Raw genomic sequence first — 25,995 nt, 5'->3', positions numbered from 1 at the left:
TCCAGGCTTTTATGCGCACTATAATCAACCTCTTTGTCAAAAATTTTCATCCCGATCCGTTAAAAACTGTATGACTAGTATGCAATTATGTCGTGACCATCCATGTCGCCTACCGGCTTGTTTTCTTGTTTGTTTGTCCGGGCAATGTGAAGTGAACACAAGTGAAGTGAAGTCCACACAAGTGAAGATGTTCTTTGGGAAAATGTTATTTTTAAATTTTTTGATTAATCAATTAATTGATCAATTACTTAATTATTATCGATTTATTATTTATTTATTTCATTTATCATTTGGGCAATATCGCAAGCACATTTTGAGTTCAGAAGCTGATATTTGGACATGACTGTGAACACGTGATTTGGTCATAAAGAGTATTTTTGATTTATTGATTGATCAATTAAATATTTAGTTTTCCGATAAATTTTCAAAAACTTACAGATGCGGATGAAACGGTGGTGGTTTAGGTATGCTCTCAGCCAATTGATTCAGAAATTAATTATTTTACGATTATTATTTATTTATTTAAATTATGCAATTAATAAATTATTGTACACTGCTCTCAGAGGCAGATCCTGAAATTTTTTTTATGGGCAGGGGGGTTCACTTAAGGTTAAGATGTTCTCATATTGTGAAATATACCACCAAGCCTTATTCAAGTCAATGTAATCGTCGAGGAAAAAATGGTTAATCTATCCAGAGCGAGCAGTGTCCGACTAGAAATTTACTTTCTCCACAGGAAAATTTGGGGGTATCGAGCTACTTAATGAAAAGGCCTCAGACCTGTCACAAACTGATTCTAAAAACAAGCTGAACGTTTTGGAATCTTTGCGACGGATATACAACAACAATGTAAATACACAAAATATTTTCAATACAAATCGATGAAAATATCGAACAGACAAGCACAAAATGTGGCAAATTGACCCTGAGCACTAAACCTAAACTCGCCATTGCGGATCATCAGGTCATTAATTATAATAATGGACGATGTAGCCACTGAAACTTTGAATTACTGGTGAAATAGTTCAGGATTGTACTGTGCTTTGCTGTAGGACACGAACCCAAAAATGTTGCCTTTCTCTTCAGAATCATGACTAAACACCGAGTCACAGGGATTAATACAGAACCAGCGGCGAAAAGTATCGCGGCTCGGATTGATTGCTGAGTGAAAGCAAAAGACATGCGATTGTCGATTGTCCAGTAATATCTCGCACGGTGATCATGTGGCATAATTGTAAGGGAGGGGGATTCACGTGCACCCTGTGAACCCCCACTGGATCCGCCATTGGCTCCCTCCCAATTCCAACTCCATGTGCTGCAAGACGGCATCGCTGGGCGCCGAAGGTACCCCGGCAATGTCGTGCGCTGGAGGATTGTTTTTTATTTATTTGCCATGGGGGCAGTGTACTTTGAATGTACCGGTACTTGTTTTATTTTCTGGCCAGGTGGAACAATGGCCTGGAGGTATGCACACTCACTTCTGAGCTGTCTTGGGTTCGAACCCCGGCTCAGCTATATACTGTCACCATAGTGTTTCACAGGCATTAATGTGTGAACCGCACCTTGGGTTGATGTAAAACTGGGTGTCCCGTCTGCTCGCATTAGTTGGTGGACCTCCAATATCCTATGGTGTCCTTTTCAAAGAATAAGCAAGTTATCACTGGCACCCTGGCTAAATTACAAATGTCTGCCTGTAATGTTGTCAGCAAGTGGTCTAGTCTTGGAAGACCCTGGTCATCAGGTTACACTGTTTGCTATCTTAAGAGTCTGGTTGCTCTCTGGGCAGCAGCTTCTGCATTATCGACTAATTGATGAGGTTGTTGCCATTTTTCTTGTGAATGACCTTTCGATACAAAGGGCAACCTAGACGGATCTTATTTCCAGGCAGCAACATACAATCCAAAATAGTGTAATGGATGCCAAAATAGTGTAGATGCTGAGCAGGTTTCCCATATTAATCAGGACCCTTGCAGCAGCAGTTCACTCTCACCTGTCCAGTGAAGAGGTGCTGTTTGATATATATTGTTTGATATAGGACCACATGGGCAGCTTAACTCTTGGAGGGGAATTCACTTCATGCTGGTAACAGCCAAGTGACTGCCAAACAGAAAACGCTTATGGTATGACCATACATTTTTATCCAGTGGTGTAAGTTTTTTGTGTGACCATGAACCTTAACCTTCAGGCCACACCGTCACGGTGCATGTGGATTTGTTTTGAACATGTACTCTCGTTCTAGATCGAATTACATGTGCTAAGAATTGTCCTGAGTTTTTCTTCTTTTTTTCGACACAAAAAGGCATCTCTCAACAGAAAAGTTAGGCGAGCCAAAAACCCATCTGTGGATCGTTCCCTTTCTAAAGAATGGGCTTGCATTTAAATAAAGGTTTTGTAAAGCCTGCTTAGGCTTACTTACTTATAATGTGGGTATCACTATAACAACCGACTGCTTTGAGGAGTGGGTGGTTTGATGACTTTCTCAGACTGCAACTAAAGCCAGAAGTTCCATTCTCCCACTACATATATATTGTTGCGTGACCGGAGTGTAATAAAAGACCCCAAGTCTTGTCAGAAGTTTTATCTCAGAAGATAAATGGAGTGGTGAAAGACCACATGAATTTAGAAGCAACTGCATTCATGTAATTACTTTTAATACCAGATTGTAATTTTAGCTCACACACGTGCTGTGTGCAATAAGTGTTGGAAATTCCTAAATTCACTCCTTTTGGATATTTAGTGTGGGATAGATGATTTATCACCGGATGCAATCTCATGAACAAAGAAATATTTTATATTAAGCCACAGGAGGGGAGGGAACCACACCACACTTAATTTGGGCAATTATGGACTGTCACCTACTTAATAATATGCCTCAACCGCATTGAACAGAAAGAATGACAAAGATGAACCCAGCCTGTTCGCAATTTCACAAAGGAACTGAAACTGAGAGCTTGGTGAAGTGGGCAACCAACGTCGCTCAGGACAACCATTCTGGGTGAAATATAATGCCAGCTCCAATTCTCCCTTGTCCATTCGAGACAAATTCCAAAAGCTCACTCCAATCTCTCCATGCCTCGATCAGGGCAGATCACCAAGTATCTTCTCCAGAACAAACTCAGACCCTCACGGTCACGGATCATGGTCGACCCTCATGATTGGCTCCCAGCAAAACCGTCTGTCCTGAATTGAGGAAGGGGCATCTCTCAGATAGTGAGACCTAGAAGCTTGAAAGAAAAGACTTCTTCCAGAGGATTGTTGAGAAAGTGGATGGGGGGGTTTTGTAAACGGTCCTTTCGAAGAGACATAGTGAGAGTGTGAGATTTGTCTGGATTGAAAGACATGTTCCACGTGTTGGACCAGTTTGTGATTTTATCCAGATCTGCAGTGAGCGAAGAAGCTGCTGCTTGCCGGTCTGAGGGATGACAGATGGTACGGCAGAGGGTGGAGTCGTCGGCAAAGAGAAATAGAGGATTTTCCAGGGAGTCCGAGAGATCATTGATGAAAACCAGAAAAAGAACAGGGCCCAGAACGCTACCTTGAGGAACTCTAGCCTGCACAGGAAGAGGGGATGAAAGAACTCCATTTAGGGCCACACGTTGACTGCGACAGGAGAGGAAGTCTGCGAGCCATGAGTGGAGATGGCCTTGAATACCATGGGAAGAGAGTTTGGTGAGTAGGGCAGGTTGCCAGACTGTGTCAAAAGCACGTGATATGTCCAGGGATACGGCTCGGATTTCCTGTCTGGCATTGAGGACCTCCATCCATTGATGGGAGAGCAGAAGCAGCATATCCAGGGTAGAGTGACCTGGTCTGAAACCAAATTGATGATTGGAAATCAAGCCATTGGAGAAGAGGAAGGATTTCATATCTGAAGCGATGATGGATTCCATCACCTTGCTGATGATTGGGAGAAGGCTGATTGGTCTGTAGTTATAGGGATCTGTTTTTGCACCTTTTTTATGCAGGGCAGTGATGTTAGCAGATTTCCAAGCAGATGGCAGATGACCTTGGGCAAATGAGAGGGTGAATAGAACAGAGAGAGGGTGAGCAAGAGCAGAAGAGCAGGCTTTGAGGACACGTGGGCTGATGCCGTCTGGACCGGTTGCAGAATCTGACTCGAGGTTTGAAAGCAAGCTCTCCACCTTGTCAGGAGAAAAGGATACAGAGTCCAGGGACAGTTGGGTGCGACTGGGTAAGGTGGGTAGAGAAAGTGATGGGTTTAGGACACAAGATTTAGCTGCAAACACCGAGTTTAGACATTCAGCTTTATCACGTGTGGAATCAGCAGTGCGGCCATTTGAGGTAAGGGAGGGGATGGAGGGGGAACATACACCAGAAACAGATTTGATTAAACGCCACCAGGATTTTGAGGAGGGAGAGAGGTTTGAGAGTTCAGACTTGAGATGAGAAAGATGTTGTTTTCTGGCTCTCCTGAGGGTAGATACACACTTGTTCCGAGCTTTGTGGAAAGAACTGAGATTGCCCTCAGTTGGGTTTGCTTTCCATGAGGCAAAGGCAAGTTGTTTCAGGACAACTGCCTCGCCACAAGCTTCAGTAAACCAAGGGCGGGAGGAAGGGTAGGACAACTGAACACGAGAGGGGATAAATCTGTGCATGAGGGAGAGCAAGTTTCTTTGAAAGAATTCCCAGGATGAGCATCGATATCGAGACTTTAATGTCATTGGCCAAGTTCAGAAGTGAGTGTGATTGGCTCGGTACCAGACCATGCCCTGCCCCATGATGGGCCATACACCTGCATTCAAAACATCCAATCACGATATGGCTTGAAGCTTGGTGATGTCACGGGGGCTTGCGTCACATTTGTTGCACTCATGAATGATTCAAAGAAGTAGAGGAATAAAAACAGAAATGCACAATTTGCATCACCCCATTAAGATTGGGTTATTTAGCCTTTAATAAACCATCAAGAAGATTGATATTTAAAGCAGCAGCAAAATTTACCCCAGGAGGGCACCACGGCGTTGTTGGGCCAAATGGCTTCATTTCCTCGTTTGAAGTCGTTTTCTCTTCAGTCTCATTTCTGTCTCTTGACATGCGAACTACCTGCGAGTAGTCTGTCTCTCTATTCTGTTAACTTGTTTTTGCACGTTTCTCAGTTTCATGATAGCGAGGAGTCTGATGTCTCTCTGTTTCTTCCATGTGTGCTTTCTTTGTTTGCTTGGATGGAAATGTTTCTCTGCCAAGTAAACCTCTCTTTTGTCACTGCATTATTTCTGGAGAATAATAATTGAAGACAATGAAGCTATATATCGAATTCACTATTGAATACGATGCAGAAGAGTCAAGGCGTAAGCCAAGCTCTGCTCCTCCAACCCAACTGACGTACGATGCTGAATCGGTCAAAGGGACATTACTTTTTCTTTTAACCGATTTGATGACTGTGGAACTGAACCTTTGTATATTAATTTTCATTCTCCACACCATCAGTGTGTACATCAGAGTATAAATAATCAGTTTTTGTGAAAATCAAGTACTACTGTAAATTCCTTCAAAAAAAATCTTCTTCTGCAAACCCACCAGTCAGAATGCTACCAAATTTTGGTTACAACAATAGGTCAGGGCTGTCAGGGATGTTTTGGACACCTCGAGACAGAAATAACTTTTAGATCAGTTTAAGCTGTTTATTCAGCGACAAATAAAAGACAAGCATGTGCAAAGCTTTAATAGCCTGGAGCAATATCACAAGCAAAAACTTCACTATACATAGAGTATAACGAGTATATATATATATGTGATCTCCCCAGGGCATGGTTAATACATCAAAGGAAATTAACTGGATAAAGAGAGGCTTTTTGAGGAAGCTCAGATGGAACTCTGTGAGGTTAAAATCACAAACACAGTCAGAAATGGTCTCTTAACGGTGCTTGCTCCAGATGTTGTGGGTGAGGGGAGGAAAGAAAATGCGATTTCTTGTCCAGGCCATCTGGGCCAGTAGACCAGAGATAAGGTTTTACAAAGTTTTATTACTACTCCTAAGGAACGTGTACAAGCCTCCGTACTAGCTTTCCCAGCATATATTTATTAAATTATTTCCGAAAGCACAAAGGCTAATTGGCGTTTTACGTCAAATTCAATTAACAATTTAGTTTCCAACAATTCACCCGTTTTGTTCATACAGAACAACATAAGGGTTTGTTCTATTTGGACAAACCTGCAAAAATTTAAATTTGTCTTCAGCTAGCGGCAGGTCCATTTCCACAGCATCACCCAGACTTGCGCTCTGTGGTGGGTTAACACCCTAGCAAGTGGATGAAACCCTCGGGGTGCAACCACCTCCCCGTCCTGTCCCGTCCACAGAGTTTGGGCGCCGAGGTGATCTGGAAGAAAAGAACCCTATGCACACCGAACATACACATCCAATAGGCAATCACCTTCTTTTCAATCGTACTAACCGGCTTTTTTTTGGGAAAGCTGCTCAAATTCCTTTTCCCTTTCAGTTTTTAAGATATCTTTATTGTCCCACATCCCTTCATCACAATCTTCCAACTATTTTGGTTCTGAAGCAACAATTGTTGAATTTTTTCAAAATGGCTTTCATCAGTCTCAAGGGCGCATGTGTCTGCACTTTCGTGTTTTCCATAAATCCCACCTACAACGGTGTCTTGATTTGATTTTATACTAGGTTATTCATTTTCTGGGTTTTCTGGATCTTCATGGCTGCCATAGTCACTCAACGATGGTCAGTCCAGGAAAACTTCATGCACCACCATTGTTGTCACTGTGGCAACTTTTCTCACACACACTCCGATTATATGCTTTTATGCATGCTATGATGACAACAACAGCGACGCATATCATAAGTCCAACGAACAATATGTGGCGTATCCATGTTCCCCATTCACCAAACACTCCCTTTAACCAGGATCTGAACTCCCATCCCTTAAAATAGTCATGGTACTTTGCAGCTACCTTTCTTACATGCTGTACCACGTCATGGATCTTTTCAGAATTATCTGGAATGTAAGTGCAACATTCCTTCCCAATTACAGCGCAAGTACCTCCTTGGGCTGCCAAGATCATGTCTAAGGCTATTCTATATTGCATGGTCATTGTGCGGATCAGCAGTTTCGTTCCCCAATTCCTCCAATGAAGCTGCATTTCAATAAGCTCTTCCTGCTTTCCATGCCCCATATCGGGGAAAAATTGTCATTGCTGCGAGTTCCCTTTCTGAAATGCTCCTCTTATGTCATAGAATAACTTTAGGCAGTGGGTTAGTAGTTAGACGTAAGTAGCACCACATATCCCAAATAACAGGATCCGGTCCAATGAAGTGGCAACCAAGGATAGGCTCTAAATCCGCATACAAAGTATGTACCGTTTGACGCTACTTTAGCATACGTCCCATTTATGCCCTTCCGGTTATCTGCCATGTCATTTACCTCTTTTGATGAATTACAGGTAGATTTGCCTGCATAAAATTTGCTGCTAGGATTTGTCCAAGTTAGGCAAAGGAACCCTGCTCGTTTGTACGTAATCCGAAAATACGGGGGTCTCTTCGCTAAGCTGTAAGGTGGGTACCACCCACTCGCAAAGCTTGTACAAGACTCATTGCTTGTTCTATTCAAGGCACAGTTATGGTACCATCCGGCTCCGTAGTAATCAATTTCCTCAAATGGGATCACCGCTCACGGCAATCATGTTCATGAAGTGTGCGGGAGGTGGGCATGTACCCAACACTTTGCCTTATTTTCCTTCGTTGTGTAATTGTGCAACAGGGTCAAAAAGGTGTTTCTCCCATATACACCTTTCTCATGCAATTGGTCCCGATGTTTACCTTCTTCTGCCCATCTTACTCTGTCATGACCCATTCCTTGTTTCCCCTGCTTCAGACCTACCAAACATTCTGCTCTCCATGGCATTCCCATAATGCCCTCACTATCTGTTATCATCCATGTTATCACGATTATGCACATGCTAATCAAAAGCACTGCTACATATGTCGTAAACCCTTGGTAACTTTCTTCCCACTTGCGGGTTTCCTCTATTCTCTTTACGACTTCCTGTATGCTCTTTTGCAGTGAGATGTGTGAGTCCATGATGGCTTACCTTCTCACTTGACAGCTGTGTGGGTAACCAATAATACCTGGTGGAGTCCGGTCCAACCTGCCCTCAGTATGTTATTCCACTTGAACACCTTTATGTACACCCAGTGGTGGTGTTCCTCCACAGCCGGTTCTGGTAGCGCTTGTTTGACCTGTGAGTGGAATTATTTGACAACCTTTGTTAGAGCAGCACAGAAATTAATCATTGTCTCATCCATCATGTGTATGTACATTTGTTTCAGGGTTAATGGAGCTGTTACTGGCACTGCCATCGGTCTCCCCATCAGTATTTCATGTGGGGATAGTCCGCTGCACCTGTTTACCATTGACCTCATTGACATCAGTGCCAGAGGAATAGCCTCTGGCCATTTCAAACCTGTTTCATCACATATTTTAGCAGGTTTGTTCTTAAGTATGCCATTCTGACACTCGACTTATCCTGCAGACTTAAGATGGTGTTGACCACTGCTACTCAAAGTGGTGGCACGCGGACCAGTGCCGGTACGCGAGTCATCGACTGCTGGTCCGCGGCGAGTTTCCAGTTTCACATTATCATGATATATAACATGCAATGTAGAAAAGGCAAATGTATAAAATCTTGAAAAATAATATATTTAAGGCGACAAATTCAAAATACGAGAGAGAGAAGTCTGTCAACGTTGGAAGTTATACCAGAATTGAACATGAAGGTAATATTATTTGAATTTCAGTGGAGTTGCCAGGTGGTGCTCTTTTGTTTTGCCAAAATGTGTTGAATTATAATTGTGCAGTTGTCATGAAAGTTTTAAAATATTCGTATTGTTTCTTTATATTATAGAAAAACTGCTCAAAACAAACTCCTAATACCAACAGTAGTTAAGTTAGTCATGTGTTACGGTTCTAGGAACCGTAAGCATCCAAACATACAGTTGTCCCAAAGTCAGTTATGCCGTTTAGTATATGTGAAGACAGATCCCTTCCTTGTGTTTAATGGGAAGAGACTGGGGTGGGTTGCGATGTTTTTTTTAGTGAGGGTAATAAATCTTTATATCCTATCCCCCATCACGATCCACTGTCCACCTGTGTCTCTGGAGCCTCGTGTTTCCTAGGCAAAATCTTGCAGCAGTTCCAGTTTCTCGGCTTCCCCAAACGTTCCAATTTTTTCTTGGCTGTACCACCGTTCACCTTCCTCAAACACGCGTGGAGTGGGCGGGCTTTCCCTGCCTGGCCGAGATCCCACCCAGAAAGGGGCGGACCCATGAAGGACTTGTCCAATCGGAACTCTTGGTATTTCATTATAATTTTGCGCGCATTGACTGTGGGACTCAGGTAAAGGTTAGAAAATAACATAGGTTTAATGGAAATATTGATTTTTGAAGCTATTATCACTAGAGGTTGTTTAATTATCTTTTGTTTAGAATTTTATTGTATTGTCCATTTTTAGGTCATCTCTTCGAGCATGACCTAATAATATGGGTGTCGATGTCCTTCGATTCGTCCGTCCGTTCACAATGAAGTTGAAACGGGAGATCTGGTCATTAGTGATCCTGATAGAGGTCGATGAGACGTACACGATGGTATGACTTTCAAGGTCACCGAAGGTCAAGGTCACGAGGCTTTTGAAGTTGCGAAAATGACGATTTTCAAATTCTATCTCCTCCGCCATTTCTCAAGCGATCTTGAATTTGATTGTAGCATATGAATCTATGAGACAATATCTAAATTTGGTCAGGCCGGATTTTCGATATTCGCTTTCGTTTTCGTGTCACGTGACTTCAAATTTGGCAAAAAATGCGAAAATGACGATTTTCAAAATCTATCTCCTCCTACATTTCTCAAGCGATCTTGAATTTGATTGTGGCAAATGAATGTATGGGACAATATCTAAATTTGGTCAGGACGGATTTTCGAATTTCGCTTTCGTTTTCGCGTCACGTGACTTCAAAGTTTGCAAAAACTGCCCTACCTTCAGGAGGCTATATATTCTCTACTTGGCATGGTAAAAGTTAGTGAATGGTGTCATTGCATAGCAGCTGACCTTGTTTCTCGCAGAGATGACCGTCATTCCCGCACGGGTGTATTTTTTATACTCTATTTGCATTGATTCTACTATATACAGTTCAAATATTACAAATAAGCATTATTTCAGTCCATCATTCCAGGGTTATGGAATTTATATTAATTATTTTTATCTCTAATTTACAGATGGCGAGGCAAGGCCCAATGGACATGTTTATCAAGCCGAGAAATCCGGTTGCTGACCACACAAGTAATTCTGAATCAGATGACTGCGATGTAAATGAAGCTGAAGTATTGCCGGCAAAAATAATTCGTACTAGCTTTACTCAGAAATATGACTCCTCATACATTCAATTCGGTTTTGTATGGGTTGGATATGAAGTTTTGCGTAGGCGTATGTTCTGATGGCGCTGCCGCAATGATAGGACGGCATTCAGGAGTGGTTACCCAGATCAAGGCGCTTGCCCCAGAATGCAAGTCAACGCACTGCTTCCTTCACCGAGAAAGTCTTGCAACAAAAAAAATGTCAACAGAACTAAACAGTGTGCTCAGCGAGGTTGTAAAAATTGTGAATCATGTAAAGGCAAATGCTCTAAATTCGAGACTATTCGCTGCATTATGTGATGATATGGGAGCTGATCATTGTGGTGTATGAGGTGCAGTGGAACACGAGAAGCAAGAGTGTTAGCAGCAACTCCGCTTTATTGCGCGTCCTGATGTACATTCCTGCCACCCCTAGCGGGTGAGTCGTGATATACGAAAACCCAATCACGTGATACAGCACACTCCTCTCCTCGTAAAATGACAAGTCAAATGATGAAAGGACAATCATAACATGACCAACCGAAACCAATCAACACTCAAAATCCTCCAAGTATCGCGGCCGCATCCTGACCTGCCTCGGACGGGCAGCGACGCCAGACGGCCCAGGCTCAGACGCCTCCCGGCTCGGTCAAGGTGACACCCTCGCCGGACTTGCGCCATCCGCAATAACAACCGCCCCCAGCCAACCAGCCTGCCCGACGTCCTAGGGCAGGACTGAATCAGGTGAAGACCCCGCAGGCGTCGGCACATCCGGCCCTGGCGATACAACGTCTGGCCACGGCGACATTACAGGTGGGGGTCCCACATCGCTCGGCACGGAGGGGGGGTGACGCTGAACAGCGATCATACATTTGGTCCACGTGCCGCTTCCACACCTCCCCACTATCAGTCCGCACCATGCAATTCACCGGCCCCAGTACCATAGAGACCACAGCCGGCACCCATTTGGAACCGTGGAAATAATCGCGCACTATTATCCGCTCTCCCACATCAAAACCGCACAGCAGCGTCGGACGCGACACCGCCCCACTCACCGACCCTCCCGGTCGTAGCAAATCCAGTCTGGACCGCAATCCCCGTCCATAGAGACGAATGGCAGGAGAATCACCCGTGACAGGATGAATCGCGTTCCTGTAATGGAGCAAAAAGACATCGACCACCGTCTGCACAGGTGCAACACCCCCCCCCCCCCTGCGCAAAGCCCGTTTCAACATCTTAACAAACGACTCAGCCTGCCCATTCGTCTCAGGATGATACGGTGCGGACCTTAGATGTCGAATACCATTTTGACGCATAAACTCATCAAATACACCTGCGATGAACTGCGGACCGTTATCAGAGACCAGGATCTCCAGTAATTCTTTATTAGCAAAGATCGTCCGCAGTTTCTCTACTGTAATGTTTGCTGATGTATGCTGCATAACTACAACCTCCGGCCATTTAGAGAATGCATCGATCACAATCAAAAACATTTTGCCATTAACCGGCCCCGCAAAATCTACATGGACCCTCTGCCAGGCCCTGGCTGGGGTCGGCCATAGCCCCGAGGCTCGACGCGGGTTATCAGCATCTGTTTGACACGTGGCGCAACGCTTAATCAACTGCTCAATGTCTTTGTCCAACCCCGGCCACCACAACAGGCTACGAGCAAGACTCTTGGTCTTCACGACGCCAAGGTGACTGACATGCAGTTCTTCCAAACACCGCTGCCTGAACTTCGGCGGAATCACTGCCCTCATTCCCCACATCACGCACCGTTGGACCAACGACAGCTCCGATGCGCGCGACGTGAAAGGCTGAAATGCTTGTGTCGAAGGTAGATCGCTCCAATTCCCCGTAGAAATTGCCTGGACGACACGGGCGAGCACTGGATCATGAGCCGATTCCACTGCGACCTGTTCGGCCGTGATCGGCCCGCTTTGGACCTGGCCCAGCGCGAACACATCGACCCGGTCGGCCGACTCAGACGCAGCTGGACCCTCCGCACACGGCAAGCGTGAGAGCCTGTCGCAGTTCGCATGCTTCTCGGTGCTTCGGAACTGAATATCATAATCGTAAGCAGCAAGAAACAGACACCACCGCTGTATTCGCGCGGCCGCTACCACCGGTACCCCGCGTTCAGGTCTCAGGATGAATTGAAGCGGTTTGTGATCCGTCTGCAAAGTGAAATGCCGCCCCAGCAGGTATTGATGAAACCTCCACACACCTCAGACGAGGCTGAGAGCCTCGCGCTCGATCTGGGCATATTCCCGCTCTGCTGCGGACAGGGTCCGGGATGCAAAACAAACAGACTGCTCGGAACCATCGTCCATCCTGTGGGAGAGCACTGCCCCGATGCCATATGCAGAGCTGTCACATGCCAATAAGAGTGGACGCGCAGGCTCGTAGTGCACGAGGACCGTATCCTCTGTGAGCAGCCGCTTGACGCGGTCGAACGACGCCTGGTGTGCAGGCCCCCAGGCCCAGCGCTCGTCCTTCCTCAGCAACCGTGTTAACGGCGCAAGTTGTGAGCTGAGCCCGCGCACAAACCTTTGGTAATACTGGGCCATACCAATGAACGAGCGCAGCTGCGTCTTGTCGCAGGTGGTGGCATGTGCTGAATCGCCTCCACCTTTCGAGGGCCTTTCAACAGCCCCTCCGGCGTGATGATGTGCCCGAGGTATTCCAAGCGCTGCTTGAAGAACGCGCACTTGTCCCTGTTCAAGCGCAGGCCGCACGCTTCTAGCTTTGTCAGCACTTCGGCAATGTTCGCAAGGTGCTCGTCCGCCTTTTTCCCCGCAATGAGCACATCGTCCAGGTCGGTCTGAGCGGGCAGGCCAATGCAAACCTGATCCATGGCTTTCTGCCACAAGGCTGGGGCCGAAGCAATCCCAAAACAGAATTGGGTATAACGATAGAGCCCTTGACATGTGTTGATTGTCAAAAGCTTGCTACTCCGAGGTCTCGGCCGAGGAGAGACGGTCCCCTCCCCCGCACGACGTACAACGGAAGCGCGGCGACCTGGCCTTGGTACCGCACAGACACGTCTGCCATCCCGACTGGCGTTATATTCTCGCGGGTGTACGTGAACACCGTGAGGTTTGACCTGATAAGCTTCAGGCCGTTGAGTCTACGCGCGGTCTGTTCGCCTATGATCGACACAGCCGCTCCCGTATCAACCTGAAACGTGATCGGCGTTTTGTTCACTTCGGTTTCCACCGTCATCGGGCGCGCCGCCGCCGGGCCAATTGAAAACAGGCTCAACAACGGCTGCCGGTTCCGCCCCGGGTCGCCGAGGTCGCCTCACACATCGCCGTCCATGACCTTTACGGTGGCCGGCGCCCCACGGCACACACGCTTCAGATGACCAACCTTGTGACAATTTAAACACGGTGCCTTTATACGGGCACGCACGGCGCAGGTGTCGACCTCCGCATCCCAAACACGTCCGCAGGGTCACCTCGTTGCTCGTGTGGCCGCGCGGCGACGTCCGACCCGCACCGAAGGTCATGCGTGCGTCCCGGGGCGCTCGCGACCCCGCGTGGCCGGTGATGGCCCGAACATCTCCGCGCGTCTGCTCGACAGCAGTAGCCGTGCCGACCGCCGAGTCGAATGTAATGGCTTCACTCTTCAGCCATAGAACCGCCGAAACCATCTTCGCATCTTGTAAACCAGCCATAAAACAATCTCTGAGCCAAGATGGACGCTCCTCCGCCGTGAACTTGCATGCCACGGAAGAATGCTTCACTCGCGCCACGAAATCGGCGACGCGCTCCTCTGCACCTTTTGAGAGGCGATCGACCTGGTATCGAGCGAGCTGTAATGACATCTCCGGCGCCATGTGTGCTTTCATCTTCTGCACAATGTCCCGAAACGATAGCCCGTCATCACGGGGCTTTTCCGGCGCCACCAAATTACTCAGTTGTCGATAATGTTCCGTCGATAGCGAGGCGAGCAAGATCGACTTCTGTTTGCTCTCGTCGACCACATCATTCACGTGGAAATAGCATCCCAATTGTTCTGAAACCAATTCGAAGTCGTCTCTGACGAAAACGGGCACATGTCCGTTTCGATCAACCATCCTCGTCAGCCAACTGTGGTGTACGAGGTGCAGTGGAACACGAGAAGCAAGAGTGTTAGCAGCAACTCCGCTTTATTGCGCGTCCTGATGTACATTCCTGCTACCCCTAGCGGGCGAGTCATGATATACGAAAACCCAATCACGTGATACAGCACAATCATAAACAGCTCCTATTGCATGCCGATGTACGTTGGTTATCAATAGTGCAGCAGATGACTGCAAAAATACTTCGGTTTGTGATGCAAGCATGAAATTTGGCACAAATACTCTTTGAGGTCCACTATTTTCAAAAAAGGCGCTGGCCACGCAAAATTCCAAGATGGCGACCATTTTTCAAGATGGCCGCCATATGCACAGAAAATTCCTCTTCTGCAGCTAAATATTTGAAACAAAACACAACATTAAGGGTGTAAACCAAAGTTTTTTGTGTCTAAGATTTTAGCATGATTATTCTTTGTAATGTAACACCTCACAGCATGGTTGTAACAAAGATGGCATCCAAGATGTCTGCCGCAAAACCAAAACAATGCTCATATTTCAGGAAATAATAGACAGACGACTCATTTTTGGATCTATACCTAGGTTTTTGGGATCAACTAATTCGGTGGACATGGTTTTAGATTCCTAGTTCCCATGCATCCTGCTGAAACAAAAATGGGAGTCCAAGATGGCTGCCACAATAGCTATAAACCATTGTTCACGAACTAGCGTTTGGAACAAAATCAAGATTTTTTTTTTAAGGTTTACAAACTTGACAGATATGGTTCAGATATGGACAGAAAAATTCTTCCCATTTTGCAAAGGGAAAATCAACCATGGACGGTTAGTCGTCATAGGAGATGCTGAGGCCATGCTCATGCAGCATTTCTAACAGGCTTCTCTTCCTGAGAAGAAAAATAAAATAAAATAAAACGAACACCCCCTCCACTCAAACAGGTGAAAAGCCGTTAGACCTCACACCTGCAACTGCATAGAGTTGTGCAGCTCAGACCTAGTCTGTAGCACTTGCACCTCCCACGACAGCCTGATTTACAGCCGCATTTGGTCAATTTTTGGCAACTTTGAGAAATGGGAGAGTTGGCTGTCCAGAAGACCTGCCATTCTTCACCATACCACTGCCATCCCCAGTCAGCAGGGCTCTCTGCTTCTGGCTGACATTGGGTTGCCTGGGCCCACACACAACCAGTCTGGTAGGCAGCACGTCTGGTGTGTTGGAGCAGAGCTGCTCTGGTTGGTGGAATGGCCTCGTAAGGCCTCTGCTTTCTGGTAAACATGTCAAGCCTGGCCTCGTCCACAGTGGCAGCAGTGCTGGACCTGTCATACATTAGTATGACAAACTTCTCCAGTATCTCTAGGTCTCCATCTTCCACTGTGAGAGGGTACTGACTCAGTTTGGAGAAGACAGGAGAGGCCTCTGGACAAATGCCCCATGTCTGCCAGGCAGTTTTCTTGCCCTTGTTGCGGAAGGCTGACACAGTGTCACAACCTGTGAAGGCATGAAAGAATAATATGCCTTTGACCTTCTCCTGGCCCACATAGTGACACAGGTCGTGTACTCTGATCCAGCGCCAGCTCTGACCTTGTCTAAATGCCACCCACAACTGCTCTAGCCCAAAACTCTGAAGAGTGGAGAAGGCACTAAGTGCAATGACAACAATATCTGTGTCATTAGCCTTGATTATGATAGCTTTGCTCCAATGCTCTGCAGCATATTTGGCATGCACAAAGATGCGGCTGTCAGCTTCCTCGTGAGAGCACTTGTCCAGTCCCTGAAAACCAGTTTCATGAGTGCTGAGGACAGCAGGTCCCTTTGTGACAATGACCAAGTTTGGTGCAGACATTTGGTCAACTTTATCTGCAAGGAATTGAAACAACTCCATCTTGTCACTGTGCCTGAGGAAGTTCCGCCAATTTGACGGAATGGTGTTCTTGTTTGTCACCTTGCGTCTTCCTCCCTGGCCACGTTTGGACCTGGTCTCGGCTTTGAGGCTGGACGGGTTGTACACATCAAAGACGAGGTGTGTCATCTTGTATTTGTTGCTGTAGGTCTGTATCACCGGCAGGAAGTCCAGAGTTGCATAGCTCTGAAAGGTCTTTCCTCTCTTTGGTGGCAAGGCATGGACCAAAGCTGACCCATCTACAATCAGGGCATCTGCCTCGGGTTCTTGGTCTGTTGGTACAACATGAGTCTCAAGGATAGATGTCAGCTGAGACTTCTGGCAACTGTACAGCCTTCCGCCCTCTTTCAGTGCAGCTGGGAATGCCTGGTTCTCATGCTGGAAGAACTGCAGATCACATTCTCTGCTCTGACAGGAGATGAACAGCTTTGAGAACATCTGGCAATCCTCCTTCAGAAGCTTCTGCTTTGACAGTTTAGCAGAAGCAGAATCTTGCCTGAAAAAGTCAGCTTTGTTCTTCCTGATCGGCTCATAGAAAGAGGCTGGGTTCTTCTCCAAAGCCTGTGAAACCTCTACTCCTGAAATTTTGTCTGACCTCTCTCCAAGTGTGACTGCAGAAGTTCTGCTGAGTTGGGGTGAGCAATTTCTTTCGTGTCAAGTGAGTACAGGTCTTGACTCTCTTCCTGGAAAGGATTGCCCATATCTTGCAGAGTTTGGGACAGCTTATTCACTCTCTCAAGGAAAGTCTTCTGTTCTTGTGGTGTTTGCTCATGGTGAACTGTGTGCTCACTTGCCTCATCTTGGAAAATGGTCGCCATCTTGATTTTTTTTTTCGTGGCCAGTGCCATTTTTTAACACAGTAGACCAAAGAGAGTATTTGTGCCAAATTTCATGCTTGCATCACAAACCAAAGTATTCTAGGGGTATTTTGCAGTTATCTGCTGCACTACAAGGGGAAAAGTCCTGTCAAGAGCATTTGAACTACGAAACGGACTGGCCGAGTTTCTTCAGGACAAAAAAACAAACTGGTCACAATTGTTACGTGATGTGGATTGGCTCGCCAAGCTGGCTTATTTGGCTGACATCTTTGTCATCTTTAATTATCTCAACACCTCCATGCAGGGAAGGATGGCTTCGTGTTTTACAATGGCATACAAGATCGACGGACAAAAACGAAAGCTAGAAGCATGGAAGAGTCGAGTGTCAAGAGATTGTTATGACATGTTTCACCAATTAGCAGCAGTCATCGCTGATACAGGAGAAGACCTTAATGTTACATCTCTACGAAATGTCATCAGAGAACACTTGACGAATTTGGCAGGACGTTTTCAGCATTACTTTCCAGAAGAAGAAGATCCACGCAAAGGGAATGAATGGATCCGAAATCCGTTTATGATGCCATTGAGAGATGACTTAGGTGTCACTATGGAGGATAAATTGTTGGAGCTGTCTGCTGACGAAGGATTGAAGAGGAGTTTTGAAACTACAACAGCACTTGCTTCTTTTTGGATAAAAGTGAAAGCAGAATATCCTGAGCTTACTGAAATTTCTCTGAAAACTCTTCTCCCATTTCCTTCAACCTACCTCTGCGAGACTGGCTTCTCAACCATGAGCATCATTAAGACAAAGTACAGGAATAGTGTGGATATTCATTCTCCATTGTGCGTGGCACTGTCCTCAATTGGACCACGATTGGATAAGCTGACAAATAAAAAGCAGGCTCACCTTTCACATTAGTAAAAGTTCATGATTTAACATGCCAATATCATCAATTTTATATTTTAACATTACGACATTTTCAAAGTTGTCTTCAATGTAATGTTACCTATTTCCTTTCAATCTTTACCTTCGCATTCTGCGAAAGGTTATGTATTAGTCGCTGTGTATTTATTTATTTATTTATTTATTTGTGAATATGTGTGTGTGTGTGTGTGTGTTTGTTTGTTTGTTATTCGCATAACTCAGAAAGTATTAAACCAAATCGCTTGAAATAATGATGGGTTATTATCCAAGGAACATTTGATTAGATTTTGGGAGCGATCGGGTCAAAGGTCAAGGTCAAGGTCACGGAAAGGTCAAATTGGTATTTTTACCATAGCGTGGTCAATTTTTATCTAATTGGCATGCAACCGATGCCAAAATGTTCAGAATTCATTGCCAAATATTGTGATTGGCGACATGACACAATTATGTCATTACCCTTGTTAGCGGTTGGGGGTCAAAGGTCAGTGGGGTCACGATCTTTCAAAATATGCGTTTTTTGTCATAACACTGCCAAATCAAAACCGATTTGCATGAAACCAACACCAAAATGTTCACTGTTCTGTTCCCCCCACTCTCATGCCAAGAACAAAAAAGTAGCAGAGGCGAAGGTATGCGCTCTACCGAGTGCCCATTCTAGTTCTTTTCATGTCTTTATTCACTGGAACTTAAGATGACTAAAATATATAATTTTTTCAACCTACCTTATTCATTATAATTTTTCATTTTATTACTTATATACCGGTATATATATGTTTATAATAACTATGTTTGAAGGCTTTGCTAGTTTGATTTTTTTAATATTGTAATACTGTATTCTCGTTTACAAAATATATATAAAAAATTGTCTCAACTTTTATTATATTCATTATATTTTTATATTTTTCCGGTATAAATTAATGTCACTATGGATGTTCAAACAATATTTTCTCAGATCATAAACAAATAATAATATGGCACAAATATGGTACTGGTCCCTGGCACATTGGAAAAAAAACCTGCCGGTCCGCCACATCAGATAGTTTGAGAAGCACTGCTCTGGAGGATTCTTGGTCTTCGTGGGATGCCACCAAAATTGATAGATCTGATGTCTGAACTCTACTCTGGTACTGAGAGTGCTGTGAAGTGTAGTGGTACCATCTCTGACTTATTTGCAGTTGTTACTGGAGTTCATCAGGGGTGTGTACTGGCCCCCACACTTTTCAGCACTTGTATGGACTGGATTCTAGGGAGGATGTCTGAGAGATCAAGCTGCGGTGCATCGTTTGGGAATGTCAAGATCTCTGACCTTGATTTCACAGATGATGCAGTCATCTTTGCGGAGACTTTAGAAATCCTTTTGGGGGCCCTCGAGGTGCTGAATGAGGAGTCGGAGCCACTGGGATTACGGGTTTCCTGGGTCAAAACTAAGATCCAGGCTTTCAATGACATATTGGTTGCTGCTGTCCTGTCTGAGTCTGTTTGTGGTGAGGATGTTGAGGTCATGGAGAGATTCACTTACCTTGGCCGTGATATTCATGTCTCTGCTGGCTGTGAGTCAGAGGTCAATAGACGTCTGGTTCGGGCCTGGGAAGTCATGGATTCACTGGATAATGGGGTGTGGCGCTGCTGGTACTTGTGCGGGAGGATGAAAGTCCGAGTCTTCAGGTCCTTGGTGCTTCCAGTCTTGCTCTATGGATGCGAGACTTGGACTCTGACCAAGGATCTGAGACGGAGACTTAATTCCTTTGGTACCAGGTCTCTTCGGAGAATCCTTGGCTATCGCTGGTCGGACTTTGTGTCCAACGAGTGGTTGCTGAGAGAGACTCGGATGAGATTTGTTACCTGCATAGTCCGTGAGCATCAGCTGCGGCTGTATGGACATGTGGCTCATTTTCCTGAAGCTGTTCCTGCTCACCAGGTTCTCTCAGCGAGGGAGTCTCGTGAGTGGAGGAGGCCAATGGGCCGACCACGTGCCTCGTGGTTGCAGCAGGTTGATTGGCATCTCAAGGAGATGGGGATGGGCCAGGCATCTGCCTGGGGGATGGCCAGATGGAGGCCCCTGGAGTACCGGCGGAAAGTGGACGCAGCGACGCGCTGTTCTGGCACATGCTCCCATACCTGACCTGAGATTTACTTTCAGCAAGATGGAGCACATCCCCACTACCACCGTGATGTAAGGGCCTATCTCGAAGTAACTTTTCCGAACAGATGGATTGGGCGAAGAGGTAGTGTTGAATTCCCTGCACGTTCCCCAGACCTCACTCCAATGGACTTCTTTTTATGGGGATATCTCAAAGAAAAGGTTTACGGCTCAAAACCAGCAACAGTCGATGAACTGAAAGAAGAAATTGAAAGACAATGTCTTGCAGTTCCAAATTAAATGATTCGTAACGCTGTTGAATCCATCGGTCCGCGTTATCGGCTGTGTTTGGAACGTGATGGTCGTCAGTTTGAACATTTGTAAACATGCATTTATCCATTTATACATTTAACCATTAATCTTGTTTCTAAGTCAATAAACAACGCATTTATTATCATTGAAAGAGTGAGTACATTTTTTGGGGACACCTTGTGTGTGTGTATGTATATATATATATATATATATATATATATATATATATATATATATATATATATATATATATATATATATATATTAGATCTGGAGAGAAAATAGTAAATATCAAAAAAGGAGGCAGCCGTTGAAAAGGAAGCGGGCAGGTATGAGAAACTAATTTATTTTGCTTGGCCTTAGATCTTCTTCTTTTGGCTGCTCTCGTGAGGGGTCGCCACAGCGGATCATCCATATGATCCGCATAGTGATTTGGCACATGTTTTACACCGGATGCCCTTCCTGACGCAACCCTGGTCGCCTCTTACGACACAGCGATATGGTACACCTATTTTAACCGGGGTATACACCGGCCCAGTACACTGGTACTCATTTCGCAGACATCGGAAGGATGACAGGCTGAGTCAACCCCCTGGTGTTTTTCGACTTGGTATATACATATATACACATATATACATATATGTGTGTAGAAAAAAAAAAAAATATATATATATATATATATATATATATATATATATATATATATATATATACATATGTGTGTAGAAAAAAAAAATATATATATATATACATCCATATATATGTATACATATACACACACATATGCAGTATATATATATGTATATATATATATATATATATATATATATATATATATATATATTCAGTGGCCCAACAGGGCTTGAACTCAGGACTTTTTGGGTCCCAAGCCACTGCCCTAACCACTGCGCCAACACCAGGCTTGGCCTTCTTGCATCATCTATCATGTTCAACCGATTTGTCATAAGAGTGAAAAATATGAAGATGTTTTTGTTTTTACCAGTGTGTGTATCCCTTCTTTTATGTTGCAATACCGGCACAACACATTCCTGAAGTATGACGTCACGCACACACTTTCTGACACAATCGGGAACACAAAGGTCTCAGCCAGACATTATGAACCAATCTGACGTCGATTTTGCTGAGTCGATATTTATAAGCAACTCCTAAACACTATACCCAGCTCAATGGTGTACTGCTGCATTGAGCTAAAACACTACCTCAAAGTGGGCTCAAACCTCAAATGCACATTAAAATATAAAAACAGTCATTAGAAGAAAATTGCAATTATATACAACCAAATGAATTTTCACTTTGCAACCATTTGAAATGTATACTGTTATGGATTCAGCGGTGTCGGGATTCGCACCCCGCTCTTTGCAGCCAAATGTTGAAGATTCGGCATCACTTATCAGCACCGCCGTCTCCGGGGTTATAACGCCGGCTGGCTCGGCACAGGCCTCGGGTTACGTGCCTCGGATCACGATACCAACGTACACCTGGGCCGTACCAGTTGGGGAAATTGACCCCGGCTACAGATTGGATTTGTCAGTGACCGAGCGTAGTCTGCCAGTCCGTAGCCCGTTTGGGTTTGATATTCAAATTGAGCGGATCGTTCCTCGGCGCGGCACGAATAAATTCAAGGCGGCAAATCTCGTATAACTCAGCCAGATTTATTGGGGACACATCGGGGAAAACAACACAAGCAAAGCATTCACGACAATGTTATAATTAATCTATAACCCGTTCTTAACTAGGGAACTATGGATTACGGGTTTTGAAGGGAACCCTAGCGAGATAAACCTTAGACAACATGCAGACAAGACACGGACAACATGCAGACAGGACACAGAGTACTTGGTGATGCCCCATGGACGAGAGGAAAAGTGTCAAAGGCACGAATCATGCTCATGACAAGCCGATGTCAACGGATTCGAGCGCCTAAGCTCAGACACGCCCCGTGGCAAAATGGCGGTGGCGTTTTTGTCGCACAACCCACGCACGCAGCCTCAGCGCATTCAGCCTCCGTAAGGTCGATGGCACAAGACGAAAGGTCTATGGCAGGGGTCGGGAACGTGTGGCTCGCGAGCCAGGTATGGCTCTTTTGATGATTGCATCTGGCTCGTAGATAAAATTGGAGTTTGAAACTTGGAAAGCCCAATATTTCTTGTGGAAGCTTTACCTATAGTTTGAATGGTGTCGTGCTTCATTCACGTGCAGGGCTGAACTTGGCAGAAGGAGAGAAGAAAAAACACCTCCGAATTGTCTGAAGCGGTTTTTGTTTCGTCCAGTCATGCGGCCGACGCGACTAGTGATTTCGGTTCCTCCAATGACGTGCCGCCGCCGACACGCGTCGTGGAATTCATCTCGACCAATCACGCGCCACCGCTGAGGCGACAGCATCCCAGAGTCGGCCGGCCGCGCCGCACCTCTCGAGTATGTCAGTCCGTGCGCAGGCCAGCCAGACTCACTTGGGTCAACATCTCCCTCTCTCTCATTTGCTCAAAGCTAACCCTTTGACGAAGAAGATGGCGAAAAGAAAAAAAGATGAGGAGTATCGTACATTTCAGGACGAATGGGCCGAAGAATTTGCCTTTGTGGAGAGAGCAGGTTCTGTGGTGTGTCTAATTTGCAATGACAAAATTGCATCGATGAAACGGTCGAATATAAAGCGGCACTTCGACACACGCCATGCTACCTTTGCATCAAAATACCCTGCGGGAGACAGCAGAAAGAAAGCGTGCCAAGAGCTACTGAGCAGGGTGCAAGCCAGCCAGCAGCAACTCCGCGTATGGACCCGGCAAGGTGACTATAATTCCGCCAGCTTTGCTGGATCTTCAGCAATAGTGAGGAACGGAAAACCATTCACAGATGGCGAGTATGCAAAAACGTTCATGCTGGATGTCGCCAATGAACTTTTTGATGATCTTCCGAACAAAGACAAGATAATCAAACGGATACTAGACATGCCTCTGTCGGCAAGAACTGTTCATGATCGTACCATCATGATGGCAAACCAAGTGGAGGAAACGCAAGTGAAGGACATAAATACAGCGCCGTTCTTTTCCCTGGCTTTGGTTGAGTCAACAGACGTAAGCCATTTGTCGCAGTTCAGTGTGATTGCAAGATATGCTGCTGGTGATACACTGCACGAAGAAAGTCTTGCTGTTCTGCCAATAAAAGGGTCCACAAGAGGTGAGTATTTATTCAAGTCTTTCATGGAGTTCGCTCAAGAAAAAAATCTACGAATGGATAAACTTATCTCGGTGTGTACTGATGGTGCTCCGTGTATGGTGGGGAAAAACAAAGGATTTGTGGCCGTGAACATGAAAATGGACCCATCCTAAGTTTCCATTGCATTCTCCACCAGGAGGAACTTTGTGCTCAGATGTGTGATGGGCAGCTTGGCGAAGTGATGTCGCTGGTCATTCGTGTGATCAACTTTATTGTTGCCCGAGCCTTAAATGGTCGCCAGTTTAAAACACTGCTGGATGAAGTTGGAAATAACTATCACGGTCTGCTTTTGCACAGCAATGTGCGTTGGTTGTCAAGAGGGAAGGTGCTTAGCCGTTTTGCGGCTTGCCTGAACGAAATCCTGACTTTCCTTGAAATGAAAGGGATTGAGCATCCTGAGCTAGCCGAAACTGAGTGGCTCCTCAAGTTTTACTATCTCGTGGATATGACTGAACATCTGAACGAGCTCAACGTGAAAATGCAAGGCATTGGAAATACAGTGTTATCCCTTCAACAAGCCGTGTTTGCTTTTGAAAACAAGCTGGAGCTCTTTATCATGGATCTTGAAACAGGTCGTTTACTACATTTTGAAAAACTGAGACAATTTAAAAATGCATGCACAGCAAGTGAGCCCACTCAAAACTTTGATCTTCACCAGTTAGCTGGCTTCACATCCAGTCTCCTACAGTCATTCAAAGCACGCTTTGGAGAATTTCGTGAGCACACTCGTCTTTTTAAGTTCATCACCCATCCAAACGAGTGTTCACTGAACACAGCTGACCTGAGTTACATTCCTGGTGTCTCCGTCAGAGATTTTGAAGCAGAAGTGGCTGACCTGAAGGCCTCAGACATGTGGGTGAATAAGTTCAAGTCACTGAATGAAGATTTGGAAAGAATCGCACAACAGAAAGCGGAGTTGGCGAGCAAGCACATGTGGACAGAAATGAAAAAACTTCAACCCGAAGACGAGCTGGTTATCAAAACTTGGAACGCGCTTCCTGTCACATACCTCACACTGCAGCGTGTGAGTATTGCTGTATTGACCTTGTTTGGATCTACGTATGCATGTGAGCAGTCATTCTCACATCTTAAAAACATCAAGTCCAACCTACGATCACGTCTAACGGATGAAAGCCTCAACGCTTGCATGAAGCTTAACCTCACCAAGTACCAACCAGACTACAAAGCCATCAGCAAATCCATGCAGCACCAGAAGTCCCATTAATGGTGAGTATTATAACAACATTATTTAAAAGAATAAATTCAGAGGCTTATTATACTCACATTTAGTTGAATTCAGTCTTAAAATATATTATATGGCTCTCACTGAAATAGATTTCCAAATATTTTGCTTTCATGGCTCTCTGGGTCAAAAACGTTCCCGACCCCTGGTCTATGGTATGCTCCAACTGGCTTTTCACAAGGTCCAGTATACAAGTCCAGGCCTGGCCCGTTCACCAGGTTAGGCCAAATTGGGGTGTTAGGCTCCGCAGGCGGATCGATGGGACCACAAGACGTGTCGAGACGTGTCGGGCCGTACCTTGAGTAGGGACAGTCAGAGGCTCCGTCACTGGGCTCCGGATGAACCTGTCGAGGACCTCCTCATATAAGTCGATCGCCGACTCCCACTAGTCGTTTCTCCTGCCTCTTTCACGAGGGTCGCTCTTCTCACGAAAGCCGATCCCAGACTCGACTCCATCAGCCTCTCATCCAGCAGAAGGCAGACTCGACAAAGCAGGCAGTCACTCTTACTGCCGATCGCCCGTATCGTGGCTCAGGCAGTTCCTCTTACTGCCGATCGCCTGTGTCGAGGCTCAGGCAGTTCCTCTTACTGCCGATCGCCCGTATCGTGGCTCAGGCAGTTCCTCTTACTACCGATTGCCCGTGTCGAGGCTCAGGCAGATGCTCTTCCTGCCGATGGCCCGACTCGACGCTCAGGCAGATCCACCCCTGCCTTTCCGGCGCTCGCTCTCCACGAAAAAACCGACTGCCACTCTCCGAGCGCTGAGCGGGGACTAGTTCGGAGAGGGGAAGGAAAAATAAGAAAACCACCTCTCGGCACACCACCACTGTATGAACAATGAACAGCCTGCTACACCTCCCGACACACATGTAATGTCCAATTACCAAACAACCTGGCTAAACATGCATTTAATGGGGGATCTGGGCTAATCCTATATTTAATAACACACTAAGGGCCATTTCCACAACAATACTATGACATTCAGTCCACAAGTGCCAGATGTAAACAAGTACACAATATTTGAACAGTTGTAGAAGAGT

General features: G+C 45.6%; 1 long non-coding RNA gene across 1 annotated transcript; it reads right to left on the bottom strand.

The window, feature by feature from the left end:
• Positions 1 to 5,668: 5,668 nt before the first annotated feature.
• On the bottom strand, positions 5,669 to 25,768 carry LOC147032018 (uncharacterized). The gene is made up of 2 exons (XR_015055010.1): positions 25,253 to 25,768; positions 5,669 to 8,215 (listed from the first exon to the last, which is right to left on the bottom strand). It is a non-coding gene; the product is annotated as an uncharacterized LOC147032018 (long non-coding RNA).
• Positions 25,769 to 25,995: the final 227 nt, after the last annotated feature.

This window comes from Eptatretus burgeri, chromosome 2 (genome assembly GCF_056783735.1).
Source record: "Eptatretus burgeri isolate ZD-2024b chromosome 2, Ebu_testis_v1, whole genome shotgun sequence".
NCBI classification, from domain to species: Eukaryota; Metazoa; Chordata; class Myxini; order Myxiniformes; family Myxinidae; genus Eptatretus; species Eptatretus burgeri.
The sequence above is the reverse complement of the archived record's forward strand: the minus strand, read 5'-3'. Positions and strand labels throughout refer to the sequence as shown.